Source organism: Herpailurus yagouaroundi, unplaced genomic scaffold (genome assembly GCF_014898765.1).
Source record: "Herpailurus yagouaroundi ecotype Mexico unplaced genomic scaffold, PumYag 100, whole genome shotgun sequence".
NCBI lineage: Eukaryota > Metazoa > Chordata > Mammalia > Carnivora > Felidae > Herpailurus > Herpailurus yagouaroundi.
Window position 1 is genome coordinate 72,602,910 of NW_024412391.1, and position 16,839 is coordinate 72,619,748.

At 32.6% G+C, this 16,839-nt stretch overlaps 1 protein-coding gene across 2 annotated transcripts in view; it reads left to right on the plus strand.

Annotated features, from left to right (window-relative positions):
- SEMA3A (semaphorin 3A) overlaps positions 1-16,839 on the plus strand; it is a 479,082-nt gene that overhangs the window by 147,011 nt on the left and 315,232 nt on the right. For both annotated transcript variants that reach the window (XM_040472793.1, XM_040472792.1), the window contains exon 2: positions 6,548-6,631. The gene's annotated coding sequence lies outside the window, so the exon portion shown is untranslated. The remainder of the gene's footprint in view (positions 1-6,547; positions 6,632-16,839) is intronic.

Sequence of the window (16,839 nt, forward strand, 5' to 3'; positions counted from 1 at the left end):
GGGGGCTGGGTGACGGGTATTGAGGAGGGCACTTGTTGGGATGAGCACTGGGTGTTATATGGAAACCAATTTAACAATAAATTTCATATTAAAAATAAATACATAAATAAATAAACTGAAAAAAAAGAAAAGATGGATGTTATATTTGTAAAAAAAATTATGTCGCTTCAGTCATCATAACCATTCATCTATGAACACAGCATACTCTTCTAGACCTTTCTACCTACTCAACAAGTACAGTTTTACCTAATAATTGTAAAACTAAATATGAGACCATTCAACTTAAGAGGAAAGAAAACAAAACAGTTTCTTGACAGGTAATTTAAGGGAAGAAAGCCTATTGAAAAATGTTTGAGACAACAGAAAAGGACAATAATGAATTAATTTGATTTATTCTCAAATAACTATGGATCTATATTTTTGTTTTTATTGGCTTGGATAATAAATAGCTTAAGTGAGATTTGTAATGTATGGTTTCATTCTTCTTATAATGACTACGGTTTTATTCTCAAAATTGGATTCTTTTGATATTGAGGACAAAGGAATTTCAGGGGGAAAAATAAGGATTTAGCAGTATATCACAGGTGATACTAAAAAAAAAAACAATTATAAATAACAGTGCATGATTTCATTAGAGTCACGTAGCCACTGTGGTTAAAAAAATCTGATATTTTGTTTGCAGTGTTTCAAAAAGAAGCATTGCTAAATCTACATTCCAGATAACTTTAGAGTAAGAAATGTTACAGACATCAGGAAGCTTCAAAACATGCTTGTACCAATAATGTTTATAACTATAATTAAGAAATAGTAGATTCAAAGTCTTCTAACAAATCATAGATATTCAGGATAAGAGGTTCTATATATTGAGAATAGGCAATCACATATATTCAGAAGGAAATAGAGATTCCAAAATTTTTGATGGTACTAATCACTTGGGTGATTTAAGCTTCAAGTTTAATTAAGACATAACAGAGTATGTACAAATCGGTTAAGGATTCTCCAAGATGTGTGTACGTGTGTATATATGTATGTGTTTTTATGTGTGTGCATATGTGTTGTGTGTATGTAATATATAATAGCACATATTTTATAGGTTTCATATAAATGTAAATAATTGTATATATTATGAGATATAGGATGGCATTGGTAACTAGTGTGTACTTTCAAACATTTAAGCTAGAGGCGAATAGTTCATAAAGTTTTTGTTTATTTTTAAAGGGGAAATTATTTTCAGTTTAATTTTTTTCAAGCCTTTAGAAATTATCTTTTACTGTTGGAGTTCTCTTCATGATGTTTTAATGACCAAAAACTGTCCCAAGAAATTTGTCCAGGATGATTTAAGTTTGAGAAAGACACTGAAAGTTTATTTAAGACAACAATTGTCCTTAAGGGTCTTAAGCTAAATTTTCTATTGGTATGTACTTTGTGATTTCCTTGAAAAATGAAAATGATGTTTTTAGTTTTATGTATCTATTATGATTTTGGAGCAATAGTGACAATTTAGGGTTTAGAAATTACTTAAAGGATACATATGATGCAATATTTTAATTAATTTATATTTATTTTCAGCCTATGTCAGAACCAGTCTAAGACTGGATGACACTCACCTATTTTAGGTCTTTTGATACCCTAGGTATCATTTCTTTGTTTCAGAGGGCTTACTCCATAGTGTTTCAAATATATTAAATCTACCTTTGTCCCACAGTAAACACTTTTGTTTGTTTATGTTAAAAATTTGAAAGGATTTTATAAATTTGCCCTTTCATTATTATCTTCTGGCTTTTTTCTTCAATAATTATTATGCATCTTGAGGGATAAGTGCAGGGTAAGATAATCTTAATTATAAGAAATTTCAACTTAGCATAATAAGGTTGAGAGGTTACATTCAACAGGCATTTAGTTAAATATCTCTTAATATCTGATTTGCATCTTTTTTTTTATATTCTAGAAGCCATTTAATTTTTTACAATTTAAATATTTTTCCAGGACCTTGAAAAGTGTATATTTTATCCCTGAGCAATTTTCTCTAGTGCTTAATGAGATATCAGCCCCAGATGTATTTACTTGCAATCTTGACTATACATCTTTAATCCTCTGTTTCCAGACTTGGAGCCTGAAACACCCCTATAGACTGATTTGGATTCTTACCTCTGTCAATCCTAAGCATTCAGTACTTTTCACCATCATTATATTCATCACATTGAACTGCAATCAATAATTTAGTTGTCTGATTCTCAGTAACATAAAAGAAAGGAAATGAGGATATATTCATTCATTAACTCAAATATATACAGCCATTCAAATATATATCTTCATATTCATTACATATATTTAAATGATCCTCTACACCGCATCGTTCTATGCACTAGTGATATAGGGGCAAATAAAAAGCAAGTCCCGACTCCCCAAAGGTTATATTTTAGTTGTACACCTAATTAATTTTGCACCTAAAACATTGCCTGGACATACTGGATATAGTTAACAAGTATTTTTAAATGCACAAATAAAAATATTGCATAATAAAACATAAGAATGTTTGGAGTTACTTAAATTTAGATACTTTAGTACAATTTAAATATGCAGGACAACACATATCTTCACATTATTTGAAATATAATACAACTAAAAATTCTAATCAAAATCAGTTGGAAGTGTAAATGAAATTAAACCTCAGTTGATTAGTTTTTCATTTATTCATAATCTTTCTCCCAAAGGAACTCATAGACCCATCTTCTCATGAGAGACCAAGAGGAGAGTTGAAGGGAGGAAAGGAGGAGGACGGAGAAGAGCAAGAAAAGAGAATGAGATTAAATTTGGAATGAACTTTTCTGGAAATATTGATGACAATTTAAGTCTTTCCAATAAATTTGCAATGTTATTTATAAAGAAAATGAACAATGTAAGTTTCAATTCAGCTAACTCCTAGTAAATCATTGTTTAATGAAAACAAGTAGAGCAGAAAGTAGAATGTTGCATTTGTTCTTAGTATATCCCTGTAGGAACTGGCAGACATCACATTTGTCAAAGTCACAACTCCTTTAGAGTTTCCAGGAGAACACCAGGATCAAAGAAATTAAATAGATAAGATAAAGACTTACATTTTATTTGCAATAGGAGTTTCCCATTTAAGATTCACTTGTTACTATCATTTTAGAACAAGTTAAAAGTATGCCAGTTAGGAATTTTTACCTGACACTAATGGAACCTCTTTTGACAGATTTTTCTGTTGAAAATTATGTGGTGTAAATTGGAGAAAAGAACTGTCAGGTTGGATCAGACATTTTGTATCTGCAGGTGGCTACTTGGCTCATATAGTATTCCCAACGATAGATGGAAAAACTCATCTGTGCCAGAATGTTCTCTACATTATCAAAGAAGGTGCATATTCTCATTCTGTCCAACAAGTATATTTTAATCATAGTTATAATTATTGAATTAACCAATATTCCAAGTGTTAATTTGTTTTTCCAACTTGATGGTTCCATTTGATCAATTTTCTTTAGAGATAAATGAAGTAGTAAAACTTCCATTGTGTAAGTAAGCTTTTTTAATTCAATTATCCACAGCATTTTTTTTTTTTTGCAGTATTTTGTTTTGATCAGTTTTATTGTTAACTAGAGAACTATATTCATGGCCTACATTTTATCAATGTTTGTAGTATATTTTCTTATCAGTTCAAATTTATTTAAAGTTATAACCATATTATATTTTGCTTCCCCACCTTCCTCTTATCATTTCTTCCTTACTTATTACTCACTGACTTTATTGCTATTTCTGGAACCATCTATGTGCAGTATTGCTTGCCTAAGCCTTTGTATCTATTGTTCCTTTGGTCTCGAATATGCTTTCCTGAGATATCCACATACTTTCTTCCTTCAGACTTCAGGTAGAATGTCACCAACTCAGAGAGGACTTCCCTGACTTTCCCAAGTGAATTAATACTCAGCCACCTTCAATCCTCTTATTTTATGGCACCTACCATTGCCTTACATTATATAATGAATTTGTATATTATATGATTTATGGATTGTATAAAATTTAAGTGTCTCAAGGCCAGGCACATCAGTTAGTAGTTAATGCTGCCGAAAATTGTGCCTGGCACCTAGTAAATAATAAAACATTTAATGAATTAATCTTACATATCTATGTGGGTTATGAACAATTAGATCAGTTAAAGTCTATGAAGCTGTTCATGAAATAGAACATTCATAACATCAAGTTAAAGAAAATTCAAATGTAAAAAAATGGAAGCCCTTATATTTGGAATAAAACTTCTCTTTCTTTAGGCTTCCAACAGCAGAAGTCAGAAGGAGATCAGAATGCTGAAGTATTCTGCTGGTCCCTCCGCAGGCCTTTAGGTCTTCATATACAGGAGATTCAACCATGATAGAAATGAGGCCATCACCAGAAGGGCATGAGAGATTGTCAATATGTTTAGAGTACGTTAACATCTAGACTAGCCATAGGATGCCTCCTATGTAAGTCAAAAGGAAGCCCACACATGGTGTATGTTCCTCCTCTACAGGCCATCACTGTTGCGAGTCAAGGGACAAAGTCCCTGTGCTGGTCTAAAGATGTCTATCAGAAGTCAAGAAGAATTCACACATCCTTAGCTGGGTCAGAGAGCACTCTCCTCAAGTGTCAAATAGTTACCCTGAAGCCCAGAACACTCCTGACAAGACCTCACAATCATCCCCCTGCCCCTTTTGACACTCGCAGCCTCATCTCTATGCTCTCTCGGGAAAAATCAGGATTTGATTTCTCATGCCTGCTCTCTCATTTTATGTCCGTGGCTAAAAGGAACCCAGAACTTGCCAGGCATTCCTGGTTCTCAAGTCACTAATCTTCATCATGATTCCTCTCTGTCTCCTGATACCCTTTCACCATGCTCTCTGGAACTCACCAACAAGCCCCTTTATCTTCACTACTTTTATGTAATTTCCCCTTATCTTCTTTCTGAATGAAACCTGGTTCTTCTTTGATGACCCTGCTTCCCGTGCCAGCCTCCAAGAGATGGCTATTTCCCTACCACGCCACTTAAATCACTGAGATTGGAGGTGAAGTAATGTTCTCTTGCTCTTCAGTGTCACTTCCAAAACTGTCTCTTCCCTCCTCCCTAAAACTGCCTGTGATGTCATGACATTAGCAGATACTAGCTGCTACTCCTCTTTAAGAAGTCTTTTACCAATCTCTGATCACTTCCTCTCTTCTGTTAAGATTTTAGCTTTAATTTACTGTCTCTCTTTCCAACGCCTTTCTTGTCTTACCGTATGGCAATTTCAATACGCTTTAGACTTCAAAAACACTAGTCTCTCATTTACTTGACTTCTCTCCCCCAAAGATCTTGTTTTCCACTCTATCACTGTCTTGAAATACTTTCACTATCATGTGATACATGTATCCAAGGAATGTGGAACATGGTATTGACACTTGAGTTTCAGTTTTTGCATATACACTTGGGGTAATAGATTATCTGTTTATTTACTTGTATACCTAGCATAAATTCTTTGCTTAAATCAACTCTAGAAGTTTTCTCTAATTCTATCAGGTAGTAAGGGATCCAATAAAAACATGTATGAATACATATAGGATAATGTAGTCTATGTTTCTCATAAATATAGCAATCTAGAAATATTCTATATTTCTCAAAAAAGGCACAGTAAAAAAACAGGATTGGACATAATGAGAGAAATGCTACTTCAGAGTCTATATTACTGTAGTTTCTGTTGACTTAAATAAGATTAAAATTGTTTAATAACATTAGTACTTCGCCAATGAATCTCTACTACATATTTTGTCTTGTTTTCACCAAATTGTATATTTTCTCCATTGGGATATTTTAAAGTCTCTGGCCCAGATATGAATTGTCTTTATTTTGTTTTCTAAATTATTTTCATAATTTATTCAAATGTTAAATAGTGTATGAATACTGACAAAGAATTTGTTTTAGTAACATAAAATTATTCAAAACATGTTTTTATTTCAGATTTTAAAATATTCAGTTATTTAATATTTCTATTTACTTTTCATGTATGGTATGTTTTCTTTATTCAGGGGGAAAAAAAGCTTTTGTTAAAGTAAAATCCAGTTACTTGCTAGCAGCGCCATGAAATTACTGCTTAGCTGGGTTGTCACTGTAAGCCTTTCATCGTCAGTAGTGAACAATGTTAATGACATCATAACATTATGGATAAAACAATACAGCGTGTTAGAATTTCAACGAATTCTCAAAATATATCAGTTGTTCTTTATCAGAGTCAGAGACTAAATAATGAATAATTTCAAAGTACCTCAAATCCAATTAGTATTTACAAATTGTAATTTGGTTGGAGGAGCCTGAGTGAAATGTTTGTCAAATTCAATGTCTGCCTCCCATCATACCTTTTTCCTTCCTACATTATATTTTCCTATGCAACATATTGAGGTTGTTTGAAGACTGACTATCTTTGAAGATACTGACTTTTAATTTAGTGGAACACCTATTGATTGATTATGAATTATTTGAATTATATTGAAATTCTAAGAATGAATTTGTTTATTTTTATAGGGTACTTGAAGTGTCCAGGTACTTAAAATAATCAATTGGACTGAGCAGATGTACCTCAGGACTTAAGAATTTTTCCAGAAGGAGGTAAGAGATTTTAAAATATGCACATAATTGCATGCTAGTAAGTTCTAGTGAAAATATAGGTATAGTAGTACATTTCTTTGACATATAATTTAGAGGATAATTTTTTTAAAAAATAAGGGTACTTTCTGTTTTTACTTAAGTAATTTTTTATTCTGTGGAATGATTTGAATACATGAGATTGCTCTAACATTTCAAAAACTAAAAAGGTTTGTAGGGAAGCCACATTACTGCTTCAAAATGTCAAGATATGGGTCGCTACTATTTTTTTTATCTTTATAATGCAGGAATTAGACTGCATTTGCCATGTTCCACAAGAGCCACAGGACAGAGATAGTTGACATGTGGGCAGATTGCCATCCAGAAAGATCCTTTGGCTAGCCTAGCCCTTCTATATTTCCTGGACCACATATGGTTACTATCAACTAGAATCCATTCAAAGGCTTGAATGCCAAGCACAGAGGGAGGAGTCAGTTTTTAATGTGTTACACTATCTTAATTTTGACCTAAGATGTGAGACTGAAATATTACCCTTAAAATAAAATACACTTAGAAATATGAATGTATACATATTACTTTTTTTTTTAACCCTCTAACTATAAATGTTCCTCAAGCTTCATTTCATTGTAAGTACAAGGAAAATTTAGCAGCATGAGGTTAACCATCCCATTGTATTTTATATATATTGCTACTGGCAGGAATTGCCATTACAAGTAATAATAAAGGAATTAAAACATATACTTTAAGATCTGTGACTACTGTATAGGAATGGTAATAAAAAAACCCAGAATCTATATATTAATTCCTTTATAGGTTTTTGAGCATAATAACATTCATTTATTAATTTTATTTTTATTTCAGTAAAACTAAGGAGCTCACAATTTTATTTGGTCCCTTGGGATTTAATTAGATGATCATTTCTACTTAATGTACAAAAATGCTTTTTTCCTTGCTTTGTCATTAGTATCAAGAAAAGTAAGATTTTTAAGAATTTTAAGGAAATTATAATTGCTATATGGAAGCACACTTGCATATGCAAACCTTTAATTACATAAGATAAAAATTTGGTGATTTGAGAAGATTGAAGCTGATAAAGTTAGTATCAAGTCCATATGGATTTTTAATGTTTTACAAATGACACATCGTACATCTTTAGTTCTGGTAGGTCATTAAAGATTCCAAAATATGACTTTTGTATTCCCAATTCTCTACACATATATATACATATATACATACATATAAGCATATCTATACATATATATAAATATCCATTATTGGGCTAGATTAATTTTTAGCCTTCCACAGTAATTTCCTGGGTGCTATTTTTTATTAGTGCATCCTGTGCACAAACATCAAACATTATTTTTCAGTAAATAAGAACCTTCTACTTTGCCAATTACAATTGCCTTATAGGGCACCAATAAAGGAGGGAAAGTTCAGAAAATAAATTTCTTGGATACTAATTAAAATCTGTTCCAAATTTATGAAGGCCAAAGTCATACATAGACACAGCATCAATATGATTGTTGTTATTGCCTTTTAATGTATACTTGAAGATCAAGCCAGTTTTTTGAAATTAATTTATAAACACGTGAACAATCTACATGGATGAGTCTTAAATGACTGAATACTATCAATGATGTACTAATTGTACTAATACTCAACTAATGAGTATTTATTAAAGTCAAAGTAGCAAATTGGGCTGAAATCTGATGAAATTTACTTCCAGATACTGCAGGTAAGGGAAATATTTGAAGAATTGAACCTAAAATTCTAGGCTTTGAGTAATACAAATGTAAACAGCGGCTGTTAACTATTAGTTTGTTGAAAAATGTGATCAGGCCATCCCAAATTGGAAGACTTGATACCTTTTCCTTTTTTTTTTTTAATTGATGTCCATTTCAGTGACAAGGTCATTCTATCCCTTAGTTTCTCCCTTTTTAAATTTAATTTTAATTTTATTATTATTATTATTTAAAGAGAGTGAAAGCAGGGGAGAGGTGCAGAGGGAGAGAGTACGCTAAGAAGGCTCCATGCTCAGCACGGAGTGCCACATGGGGCTCGATTTCAGGACCCTGGGATCATGACCTGAGTGTAAATTAGGAGTGTGATGCTCAGTCCACTGAGCCACTCAGGCACCCTTCTCCCTTTATTTAACAGAAGTACACTTAATGAGAATTATTGGCGTGTCAGATGTATTATGAAATATTTAATGTAAAGCTCATAACAAAGATTTCAAGTATTTAAAAAAAATAGGAGGCAATTACAGGAAACTGTAGTTAAGAAAAGGATGTACTAATTTGGACAAGGGAAAATGAGATAAAATTCCACATTAACTAAAAAGGAAAATTGAAAATGTGTGGATGAAAAGGAAGTAAAAAATGATAAAAATGTCAAGAGTATTATATATAATTTATTATTCTACTTGAGATTCATTCTTTATGACTATTGACTAACTTTGATATGTTTTTAAGGAGGTGTCGCAGACAATAGAATGAAATTATACTCCAGACTCATGTAGTTCTGGATTTCCAAGCTGAATCACTTTGTGACCTGGAGAAAATTGCTTTGCCTTATTTAATTGTCTCATTTATATATTGGGACTAGCAACATCTAATTTTACTTGCTTATAGTTTTCATATATTTTGCAATATTTTATAGTTTTTAATTATATGTTGATGTGTACAGTATAGTTTTCCCTTTGAATACTTTTCAAACTATTTTTATTTTATTTTTCAAAAGTGTTCTGCTTTGTTGTTTAAGTCTTATTTTTATATTCTAGATTATGAGCTTTTAAGGATTAAAATATTTTTTCTTAGTGTGCCTGCCCCTTCCCAGCAGTTTAAGGGATAGATAATATTTATTTAGTGAGTGACTGAAAGAAAGAAAAGAACTCTTTTATATAGGCATGTTGCTGCTGAATTGAATTAAGCTGAAGCCCTTTAAAACATTTGAGTTGTCTAAAAATGTCACTATTTTAGAGATAGACATTTTTTTTCAAATGAAAGACAATTTTGACTTATATATCCATCTATTAATTAAACTTGCTTAGTTTTGATTTCTAAGTAGTGTCTCTTAGCTTACAACATACTGATGTTTCATTCTGTTTTAACCACTAAGAGTCTCTAAGGCATTAGAATATATTTTCCTTATCATAGAATTCCCTAGCCATTTATTCTTTTATTTTTTAGAGAGAGAAAGAAAGAGAGTGCACAAGTTGGGGAGAGGAGCAGAGAGAGAGAGAGAGAGAGAGTCTTGAGCAAGCTCCACACTCATTGTAAAGCCACATGTGAGGTTCAATCCCAGGACCCTGGGATCATGAGCTAAGCTGATAGCAAGAGTCACTGACTGAGCCACCCAGGTGCCACTCCCTAGCCATTTTTAAAACAAAGAGAAAAAATTAGGTTGTTCAGTATATAAGAATCATGCTAGAACTGATCTCCCATTCAATTCTAATAACAAGAAACCATCGTGATCTGTACACATAGCAAGCCCTCACTTCCTCACTTTGGCTCAGATGTTAGTGTGCACAGGGTCAGAAGGAGTGCTTTGAGGTGTGTGTGGCTATACTCCTGAGAAAATCCAGCACATGCTTAGCCTCCTCTGCATCTAGTGAGAGTGGAATTAGCATGGCCATGGGTAGCAGAGAAATGTTACTTACCTCTTTGAAAAATTTCATTGTCTGTATGTTTGTACAAATTTTATCTCAGATTCAGACTGAATCATTTATTTATTTTTCTGGCTAATAATTCCTTCATCATACTGTTCTTCCTCCCTCCCCCCTCTTTCTCCGCCTCCTTCTCTTCCTTCTTCTCCTTCTCCTTCTCCTTCTTCATCTTTGATAATTTATGCTAAATGGTTTTAGGCCCACAGAATTTCTGAGCCAGAAGGGATTTAAGAGAACATTTCATTGTTTACATAAGGAAACTAAGGCCAAGATAAACCTAATACAAGTTACAGACACCAGGAACCCAAGCTCCAAACTCTAATTTTAGAGTTCTTTCTTTTATATCATAATATCTTGGGAGCAAGATATTCTTTTTGCTGGACATTCTTTCTTACTCATTTTAGGATTATCTGTTGACAGTTTCCATTATTTATCAGCATTGTCTTCAACTGAAATTTATACTCGTACAGACAAAATAAAGAGGTGACATCCTCTTCTTCCACAAAGAAAAGCTTGTCAGTGCATAAAAATAATTGAGCAAGAAAGATTGGGTAATAACAGAAAAGCATATATAGTGTTCTACCTCAGGGAACAAACCTATTTAGGGAATGACATTTTATGGCTGGCTACATGTATGTTGATATATGTATGAAATGCAAAAACACTGCGCAGGACTCTTGTCTTTATTAAACTCTGTACGATGTGTAGTTTCTTTGGGTAAAAATTCTCTATATATTTATTTTTCCTTACTAACTTTATTGATGGATAATTTAGGGATTATAAACCTCATCTTTTTTAAAGGCTCAATTCTGTGAGTTTTGACAGTGGTGTATACCCATGAAACCACCACCAGAAGAAAGATACAGAATATTTCTATCACCCTGAAAAGATTCTTTACCACCTTTATTTTTTTCATAGCATGCGTTAGTTTGCATTTTAGATAAATGGAATCATATAAGTATGTATATTTGTGTATTTTTTTCACTTTATATAATGACTTAGACATTTATATGTTTGTTCGTATCAGTAATTCTTTTTATTGTTGAAGAGTATTCCATTGAGGGTATACTACATTTGCTTATTCATTCATTTGTTGATGGGTAGTTAGTTGTTTCTTGTGACTATTGTGACTTAATTTTCTATGAGCATTTGTATAAGTCATTGTGTCAACATGTGTTTTCATTTCTCTTGGATACACATGTAGAATTGGAATATCAGGGTCTTTGGTAAGTGTATACTTAACTTTTTAAGAAATGATAAACAGTTTTTCAAGTGTTTTTACCATTTGGCATTCACCTGAGTATTACATGAAATTTCCTGTTACTCAGCATCAAAGGTCTTCAAACCATAGTTCTTGAGCCAAATCAGCTTTATTTGTAAATAAAGTTGTATTGGAACACAGCCGCACTCATTTGTTACAAATGAGATGCTTTTATGCTACAAAAGCAGAATTAAGTAATTTGAACAGAAACCATATGGCCCTCAAAGCTTAAAATATTTACTTTCTGTCCCTTTAAACAACAAGTTTGCTGATCCCTGCTCTGCATTCTTGCAAAATTTCTTATTGTCAGTCATTCTTAATTTTAGCCATTTTAATGTATATGGGATGGTATTTCAGTGGGATTTAATTTGCATTTCCCTGTTGACCAATGATATTGAGAATCTTTTAATTTCCGTTTTTGCCATCTATATATCTTCTTCTCTGAATTATGCATTGAACTATTTTGCTCTATTTTTTTAACTGGCTTATTCTCTTACTATTTTTTTCAGTTGTAAGAGCACTTTATATATTCTGGATACAAATCCTTTGGTAGATATATATGTTTCATGAATATTTTCTCCCATTCAATGGCTTTCATTTTTTTTTTTAATTTTTTTAATGTTTTATTTATTTTTGAGACAGAGAGAGACAGAGCATGAGCAGGGGAGGGACAGAGAGAGAGCGAGACACAGAATCCGAAGCAGGCTCCAGGCTCTGAGCTGTCAGCACAGAGCTGGACTCAGGGCTCGAACTCACGAACCATGAGATCATGACCTGAGCCGAAGTCAGACACTCAACCGACTGAGCCACCCAGGCGCCCCAAAATGGCTTTCATTTTCATACACTTAAGTTTCTTTTGAATAGCAAACATGTTAATATTGATGAAGTGCTATATATCTTTTTTTTTAAATCATTTGTACTATTGGATACTAAGAAACCTTTGCTTACCCCAGTGTAAGGTTTTTCTCCAATATTTTTCCAATATTTTCTTTTTTAATGTTTATTTATTTATTTTAAAAAAGAGAAGGAGAGAGGGAATGTGAGCAGGGGAAGGGCAGAGAGAGAGAGAGAGCAGGAGAGAATCCCAAGCAGTCTCTGCATTGTCAGTGCAGAGCCCAACGTGGGGCTCAAACTCATGAAACCATGAGATCATGACCTGAGCCAAAATTGAGTTAGATGATTAACCAACTGAGCCACCTAGGCACTCCTCCAATATTTTCTTCTAAGAGTTTTATTATTTTAGTTTTTGAAGGACTATGATCTACTTTGACTATGATCACTTTTTATACATAGTATAAGATATGTCGAGATTAAAACTTTTTTTTCTATGCCGTTGTCTAATTGTTCTAGCATTATTTGTTGAAAAGTCATTTTTTTCATTGTCTTATGTTAGAAGCTTTTTCAGAGATCAATGGACTACTCTGGGCTAATTGTCTCCATTGGACTATGACTACATTTGCCAATAACACATTGCCTTGATTTTTGTAGATTTACACTAAGTCTTAAAATCAATGACTTGTATAAGATGATCAATTCAGCTGTATTTTAAAATTTATTTGGTATTGCTAGATTGTTTTCTCTACTATATAATTCCTCTGCCCTCCCCCTCACACATACAAAAAGCCTCCTAAAGTTGTATTGGAATTTTGTTGACTCTGTAAATCAGTATATGTTTCTTTAGCTATCTTATTATTATTGATTTTTAATTTTATCCTACTTTGTTCAGAGAACATTCTCTGATATCAATCATTTAAAATCTCATGAGTGTTATTTTAAGGTCCACCATATGTGCTTCACTGTGTTCTTTAGATCCATTATGTGTTTACTGATTTATTTTTGTCTAGTTGTTATGGTTATATAATTTTAATGTTCTTCTTTAATGCCGTCACGGATTGGTTCTTGGACTTTGTGGTTTTTTGGTAGGTGCATAGACATTTATGCTTAGTATGTTTTCATAATGAATTGGACTTCTTACCATTAGGTACCATTTCTTTTTATCTTTGATAGTGCTATTGCCTTAATGTCTATTTTAGCTGATATCAAAATAGTCACTGCAGCAATTTTATGCTTAATGTTTGTATCTATTCATTCTCAAGTCATCTGTTAAAGCTGCAGTTGAGCGCTTAATGCATTCTGATTTCTGTTCCTTTGTAATATGTATCCCCTGCCCCGATCCCACCAAGAAAAGAAAAGCTTTTAGGATCCTACTTTTATCCCTGATACTCTGAAATAGTGTTATGTTATGCCTTTTATGACTTGTTTTATTTTGCCATCATTGCAATAGACACTAAACAGACCCTTTTAATCTGAAGACTTTTGCCCTTTCACTTACGGGAAATATTCTTGATATAGATAAAGATAAAGATATACCTACATGTTTGATCTAAATTTAGATAGATGAAGATATATCTATACATATGAAATTTATGTCAAGATTTATATAGTTACATGTATCTGTGAGATATATATATATATATATATATATATATATATATATATATATATGTTTCTTCCCTGAGTTTTCTGTCTTCCTATTACTTTAGTCCTAAAAATCTGGTATTTGGCTGCTTTAATTGGTCCATTAATTTTCTTTTACTTCTAGTCTTCCATGTCATGTTTTTGCTGTTTTCTTTTGTGGAAATTTTTCTCGATTTTGTTTTTCAACCTTCTATTTCAGTACTTCTTTCAGTTATGATAATTGCAATTGCTAAGAGCCCTTTCTGGCTCTCAGTTGCATTTCCCTTTAGTCTTGTTTGTTTGTTTTTGATTAAAGTTTAATTAGCATACAGTGTTATATCAGTTTCAGATGTACAATAAAATGACTCAAAAATTCTATATATTACTCAGGGCTCATCACAATAAGTGTGCTCTCCTTCCTCTGTTTTACCTTTCCCCTGACACACCTCCCTCTGGCAACCACCAGTTTGTACTCTATATTTCAGAGTCTGTTTTTTTGTTTCTCTCTTTTTTTTCCTTATTTGTTTCTTAAATTTCATATATGAATGAAATTGCATGTTAGTTGTCTTTCTCTGACTGATTTATTTTTAAACATTTAGCATTCTACCCTCCAGATCCATCCATGTTGTTGCAAATGGCAAGATCCCATTCCTTTTCATGGCTGAGTAATTGCTTTCCATATATATGTACCGTATCTTCCTTACCCATTCACCTATGGATGGTTACTTGGGTTGCTTTAATATCTTGACTATCACAACTAATGCAATTTTCATTTTCTTTGGTAAAAACCCAGTCATGGAAGTGCTGGTTCGCTGGTTCATGTAGCAATTTTGCTTTGAACTTTTTGAGGAGAATCCATACTGTTTTCCACAATGGCTGTACCAATTTATATTCCCACCAGCAGTGCACCAGTGTTCTGATTACTCCACATCTTCACCAAAGCTTGCTATTTCTTGTGTTTTTATTTTAGCCATTCTGTGAGGTATGAAGTGATATATCATTGTTGTTTTGACTTGCATTCCCTTGGTGATGATTGATGTTGATCATCTTTTCATCTGTCTGTTGGCCACCTGCACATCTTCTTTGGAAAAATGTCTATATATGTCCTCTGCCCATTTTTTAATTGAAATATTTGATTTTCAGTGTTAACTTGTATAAGTTCTCTATGAATTTTGGATTTTAACCCCTTATTGGATGCATCATTTGCAAGTATCTTCTCCCATTCAGGAGGTTATCTTTTTGTTTTATTGATGGTTTTCTTCAGTGTCCAAAAGCTTTTTTGTTTTGGCATAGTCCCAATGGTTAAATTTTGCTTTTGTTTCCTTTGTCAAAGGAGACATACCTAGAAAAATGTTTCTGCAGCTGATGTCAAAGAGATTACTTCCTTTTTTCTTCTAGGAACTTTATGGTTTCAAATCTAACATTTAGGTCTTTAATCCATTTTGAGTTTATTTTTGTGTATAGTATGAGAAAGGGTTCCAGTCACATTCTTTTGCTTGCAGCTCTGCAGTTCTCCCCAGTATCATTTGTTGAAGAGACTGTCTTTCACCATTGTATATTCTTGCCTCCTTTGTTGTAGATTCATTAACCATAATAGCATGGTTTTATTTCTGGATTCTCTGTTCTCTTCTATTGAACTATGTGTCTATTTTTTGTGCCAGTACCATACTGTTTTGATTACTACAGATTTGTAGTATACCTTGAAATCTGGGATTGTGATAGCTACAGATTTGTTCTTTCTCAAGATTGTTTTGGTTATTCAGGGTCTTTTGTGGTTCCATACAAATTTTAGGATTATTTGCTCTAGTTCTGTGAAAAATGCACAAAACGTATTGTGACAGAGATTACATTAAATCTGCAGATTGCTTTAGGTAGTGGACATTTTAACAATATTGATTCTCCCAGTCCATGAGCATGGAGAATCTTTCTATTTGTGTCATCTTTACTTCTTTCATCAGTGCTTTATAGTTTTTAGAATACAGCTCTTTTGGCTCCTTGGTTAAGTTTGTTCCTAAGCATTTTATTATTTTTGGTGTAACTGTAAATGGGATTGTTTTCTGAATTTCCCCTCTTGCTACTTCATTATTAGAGTATAGAAATATGCTAGGTTTCGTAATTAATTTGCTAGCTTGAGACTTGACTGAATTTACTCATCAGTTCTTGTAGTTTTTTTGGTAAAGTGTTTAGGGTTTTCTGTATATAGTATTATGTCATCTGCAAATAGTTTTAAGTTTTACTTCATCACCAATTTGGATGCCTTTTATTTCATTTTTTTTTGTTTTGTTTTGTTGTGTTTTGTTTTGTTTTGCTTTGTTTTTGCCTGGTTGCCATGACTAGGACTTCCAGTACTATGTTGAATAAAAGTGATGAGAGTGCATAGCCTTGTTTTGTTCCTTATCTTAAAGGTAAAGTGCTCAGGTTTTCACCATTGAGGTGTGGGTTTTTCATATGTAACCTTTATTATGTTAAGGTATGTTCTCTCTAAACCTACTTTGTTGAGGGTTTTTATCATTATTGGATTTTGTATTTTCTCAAATGTTTTTCTGCATCTATTAAAGTGATTATTTTTTGTCCTTTCTCTTGTTGATGAGATGTATCACGTTGATGGGTTTGCAAATGTTGAATCACGCTTGCACCCCGGGATTAATCCCACTTGATCTCATGGCGAATGATTGTTTTAACATATTATTGGATTTGGTTTGGTAATATTTTGTTGAGAATTTTTGCATTTTATTCATCAGAGACACTGGCCTATAGTTTTTTTCTTTTCTTTCCTTTCTTCTTCTTCTTCTTCTTCTTCTTCTTCTTCTTCTTCTTCTTCTTCTT